Here is a 6,013-nt window from a genome sequence, read left to right on the forward strand (position 1 = left end):
TCTTCTCTGTCTAAAACTATTGAACCATTTTCTCCAATAATTCTAGGGGTTGTAATTCTAAGTACTTCATATATAAATATCATCCATCTCTATGCTATCAATTTAGTCTTGAGTTTGTTAAGGTGGACATCACCCTCTAGTATCTTCTCTCTTTCTAGCCTATTCAATTAGTTATTGGCTTACTAAAATCTCGAATGGTAATTCCCTAAAACTCCCTCTAATTTCATAGCACAATTCCCCATCTTGATTTACTAAAAGATCTACCCTTATTTAGGCTTAATTACATCGAGTTACTGCACACTTACATATATTTATGCACATAAATGCACATTTCATCTTCGAATATTTCTCAAGATATTAATCTTGCATCAATTTTTACACATAACTCCTACTCCTAAATATCCTAGATTAATTCTATTTGTGTTTGTGCATTAATTGATCATATTAAAATTCTCTTGTTTCCTCTCTAGGTTTAGTTATCCTATGACACTACAAGAAAGACTCCCCTTTAGCCATGGGGCAAATTTAGAGGCAAAAATAACACTCATTGCTTATGAGACAAAGATTGTCACATAAGCGATGTATAATTTTTTAAATATTAAAGCGTTTTTTAAGCGATAATTTTATGTGTCGCTAACATAAAGAGAATGATGGGAAGAGAGAGACCTTGAGTTCCTTGCAAGCAAACACCCACACAAGAGAGTTCAAGAGACAAGAGAAAGAGATGGATGGCTAAATTTTTTTCTATCTTCTTCAGTTCTCTACAACCATATGAAGAGTACATACATAAAGACAAAGTACTCTTCTACAATATGAAGAGCACATACATAAAGGCAAAGTACTCTCCTACAATAACATACAAAATGGTTGGTCCATAGTCTAAACTTGACTATATGAGCTAGAGGTATAACTATGCCATAACTCTAGTACTCCAAAGTGGCTATCACATAGCCTGTCATCCACTCGAAGTATATTCATAATCTCACCAACCATGCCAGTGGCATAAGTGAGAAAACTATCACCTAGGCGGGTCATCAATGTCCGCCGCCGTAGCACTAGTTGAGCTCGATATCTCAACACTCCCCTTTGAGTTCAGTTCCACACACTACACTCCAAGTAAGCTCCTAAACCTATGGAGCTTTTCTATGCCCAATTCCTTCATGAAGATGCGAAACACCTGATCTTTGTGTGCTGATATATACCAAATCTACATCACGTGCTAGAACCTTCTCCCTCACAAAGTGATAATGCACCTCAATGTGCTTCATCCTAGCATGGTATACTAGGCTATTGGTCAGCTTTATGATACCCATGTTGTAACAATAAATTAAAATTTTCATATCCCCGAGATCACCCATATCACCAAGTAGCTTTTGAAACCAAGCTACATCACAAGCTGCCATAGCAGCATCGCTGTACTTTGCCTCTATACTCGTCAAAGCAACTTTTGGGTGCTTCTTTTTGCTCCAACTCACAGCAACACTCCCAAATGAGAACATACTTGACCATTGCATGTCTGTAACATTGCCACCCCAATCACCATATGTGTGCCCATGTGCCTGTATACCAACCTCATAGAAAGTCCATAATTAATTGTGGACTTTATATACCTAAGAATCCATCTAGCCGCATCCAAGTGTGGCTTGTTAGGAGCCTACATAAATTGACTCACAAGTCCAATAACATACATCATGTCTGGCCTAGTAATGATCATGTAGATCAAGCTACCCATACTATGCACCTGTATGTAGTGGGGGCCTCCAAAAGCTCACATGTACCTTCAAAAAGCTTTGTGTTATGCTCCAATGGCAAAAAAATAGACTTATAGCTTATCGTACCATACTTGAACAACATGTCCAAGCTATACTACCTCTTAAATAACAAAATTCCATGAGGTGATATCACCACCTCTATGCCCAAGAAATACTACAACTCACCCAAATCCTTCATCTTAAACTTCTACTTCAAAAGCCTCCTAACATCATGTATGTCCACATCACTATCACCAGTGATATTCAAGTCATCCACATAGATGACTAATAGCATGATCCCTCTATTTTTCTTTCTCATATAAGTGACAAATGTACATTGGATATCTGAAATCCAATGGTATCAAGATACTCCTCAATCCTGTTTGACCATGCTCTGTTTCAAACCACACAAGGCTTTGCATGCTTATACCTCCTCACTGAACCATTAGCATTATGATTGACCTTATTGATCCACTTACATAAAAAAAATTTCTTTTTCTTAGGCAAAGGCAATAACTCCGATAGTGCATTTGCATCATCCAATGTTGTCATCTCCTCATTCATGGCATCTTCCCATTTCTTATTTCCAAGTTCTTGCTCAAAATAAATGGGCTCCAACTCTTGTATTACATTAACCATCACTACTAGCCATTGGGGACTGTAGCGAGGGTGTTAAAAATATACACCATCGCTTACACGATGACGAATGCGTCGCTTACATGATGACGAATGTCGCTTAAGCGATGTAAAAAAATTATATTAAAAAAATATGTCGCTTATGCGATGCTATTGAACGGCGTTTTTTGTGACGCTTGCAGACTGACTAGCGTTGCATAAGCAACGTTAAATTTTTTTTTAAAAAAATCCTCGCTTATGCGATGTTTTTTTTGCTATCGCTTAAGCGACGCTACACATTTTTTATACTCCCGCGCTCACCGAGAACCTCATTTCTCTTCGACGGGAGAGCACGGAGAGGTATGTCTGTGTGTGTTTGTATGTATGTGTGTGTGTGACAACTGAGAGCGTGCGTCTCTCTCTCTCTCTCTCTCTATATATATATATATATATATATATATAGAGAGAGAGAGAGAGAGAGAGAGAGAAAGAAAGAAAGAAAGTTATATTAATGTCCACGGGAGGCCGAATCCAACCTATGGGACAGATCAGGTACATCCATTTACATTCCACTCTGGGTATCGATGCCAAAGAGGCATAAAACTGAAAAAAATAACTCAAAATGAACTCTTAAGACTCTTAAAAGTTTAAATTACAATGGGTTCTATTGCCTCTAGTTCGAAATTGAGGTTCAAAATAAAAATAGCTATATTTCATCCATGGATGGATTTGCTCTTGAGGGGGGTGGGGTACGGAATTCTTTAATGATTGCTTGTCCTCCTCTGTATATTGCCCATTTGCCATTCTTTCTTGCTTCTTTAACTTTATTCAGCTCTGCCGATCTATTCTTGAGTTGTAGCGGGGTGAGTTTGTCACAGCTATCCATACCTTTGTCCCTTGGAGAGACCTTGTTTGCTTCATCACTGCTATTTTCTCATTGTTGTCCATATAGGAGACTTTTGCCTGTGTACCCTTTACTATAATAGAGATACGGTCTCCTAAGTCCACGAAGGGGACTACTTTGCTCAGTTGTGCTGTAAGTACATCTCTATCTAATATGTAGTCTTCTCGAATCTCTTGAGCTATGTCTGCCCTATCCCAGCCTTGAGGAAGACCACTGACTCTGATTACCTATTTGTTACTTTCCATTCGTTCCTTTTCTTTGACCGCTGATATGACTTCTTTAACAAAATCTGGTGAGTTAACTGAATTTACCTTGAAACATGGTTTGTCCTTTCTGTTTGTAGTGTTGTAGGTATGGGTCCTTCTCGTGCTTCCTCTTACTTCGTCTTCATGGCTTGCACTTGCACTTTCAGTTCGTTGATTTGTTCATCTTTCTTGATAGTCTCGTGTTTCAGTGCTGCTAATTCTCCCTGGAGTTTCTTCAGTTCTTGCATGAGGTAAGCTTCCCATGGTGTCGGCTTGCTCACGGGTGGAGGAATGGGCGGTAATCGTGAAGCGATGACTGAGGCAAAAGACTTCTTACTTTCCATGTGTTGCTGCTGATAAAGAAGAGGGCTATTGACGCACGCTCTCTCTCTCTATCTATATATATATATATCTATATATATATATATAGAGGGAGAGAGAGAGAGAGAGAGAGAGTGTTTGTATATATATATATATATATATAGAGAGAGAGAGAGAGAGAGAGAGAGAGAGAAAGAAGAAAGAAAGAAAACTATATTAATGTCCTTTAGAGGCCACATCTGACCTATAGGACTAATCAGATACATCCATGTGATTACATTCCACTTCGGGGGCAACAAAATGAAAATAGAGATAAAACTAAAAATAGTTTAAATTCCCTACATGACCGTAGGAGAATCCTAGATAACATGAAGGATTTCTCTAGCAGCTACTCTTCATTACTACCATGTTTGGTTGTCCTGAAATCTACAAAATAACAACTCTACCTCTACGGTAGACTGCCCATTTTTCTTATTTCCTTGCTTCGTATACTTTATTGAGTTCTTGTTTCCTGTTTTTTAGTTGTGTGGCTGTGAGTTCATCCGCCATCCACACCTTCGTTCCCTTAAGTGACCTTTAATTTTTTCTTTCAGATCTGCGTACCTCAAAACCACATGTTTTCCTTTGATTGCCACTGAGGGATCTCCAATGTTGATGAAAGGGATAGCTCTGCACAACTTTCTTTGTAGAATCTCGCATTCCGGGACATAAGTATCATTCGCAATCTCCTCGTCCTCCAATGCCTCCACCTGTTCCCAACCCTCTGACAAACCACCCACCCTAATTTCTTTTGCAATCCATTGCTGCTCATTCTCTTCATTAATCTGTGATATTACTTCTTTAATGAGAATTTCTTTAGGCTGTGGATCAAGTAAATTTACCTGTGTGATTTCCTCCCTGTTTTCTTTTTCGTGTTGTTGTTCCTTAATCTGTTTCTCAAGGGTTGAAAGATGTTTTGTCTGATGTAGTTCATTTTGCAAGGCTGAATTTGTTTGCTGAAGATGTTGAATCATGCTCAGGAGGTATTGCTCCCATGGTGATGGTTTTTCATTGGGTTTGGTAGAAGGGGAGATAAGGGTTTCGGAGAAGGTTTTCTTGCTGGCCATGTCAAACTGCTAGACTGTTTCAAAGGTTGCTCTTCACGAGCCCCACCCCCACGAGGTGCAAGCCCTTACCTGCTTGGAGGTGGGTTACAACCCTACCCTACAACTAAGGTGCGCAGGTTGGGCAATAGGTGCGCATGTGGGAAATAGGTGCACAGGTGCGTATGTGAGTAGCAGAAGAGATGGGCAACGGGAAAAAGAGAGAGAGAGAGGGAGAGTTATGTTGCTGCCTTGGGGGCCTGACCAGGGGCGGGTGGGAAAGTGGAGCGGAACCAGCAGAGCAGCGAAGAGTGGGGGCTGATAGTATGCTATTGTGGTTTGCCGGTGTATGTATGTATTGATCCAGGCAATCAGCCATAGCCTGTATTTTTCTATGCATTCCATAGCCTCTAGTGAGCTTGTTTTTGATGACTGCATGATTTCGCATGCGACCTGACCTGTATCTCTTTGTGTTGGGTTTTCTATTGGGTTTACATGACCTGGTACCGTCCATGGGTAAAATGATTGACTGCTTTGATCAATTTGATGCTCCCACGTTAGTAACCATTGCATGGGTGTAGTGGGGACTGTGTTGAGTTCCATGAGATCTCCATACTCACCAAAAATGAAACATACACAAGTATTCCAATGTTCTTGTTGATTGTGCTCGTCCTCTACGTTAATCATGCCATTGTTTGAGACGATCCAATGCAACATTCTAGAACGCCAAACTTGATGGCACCCAAGCTTAGTTGTGTTGTGTGTCACGACCCTGTGTTTTTCTCTGGAGAGTATGCAGGTGTGCACGGGGACGTGGTGGACAGTGTGAATGGCATCAGATTGGAGTTAAAAAGGAAGCCCATGTGTCAACCCCAAGTGTGAAGGGGGCAAAGAGACTTTAATTTAAAAAGGTTTTATAACCTTTGGTGGGCAAAAATTAAAGTTATAAAGGTTTAAAACCTTGGGTGGCCCAAAAGCTATTTTGGCAGGCTACTCCACTTATGGAGGATGTGTTTTTTTTTTCTTTCTCATGCTTTTGGGAGAGGCCTACTTAATCTGGAGTGTGCGCTTTTCTCCTGGAGAAGGCTGCTGCGC

Source organism: Cibotium barometz, chromosome 32 (genome assembly GCF_041138505.1).
Source record: "Cibotium barometz isolate CiBa-2024 chromosome 32, ASM4113850v1, whole genome shotgun sequence".
Classification (NCBI taxonomy): Eukaryota; Viridiplantae; Streptophyta; class Polypodiopsida; order Cyatheales; family Cibotiaceae; genus Cibotium; species Cibotium barometz.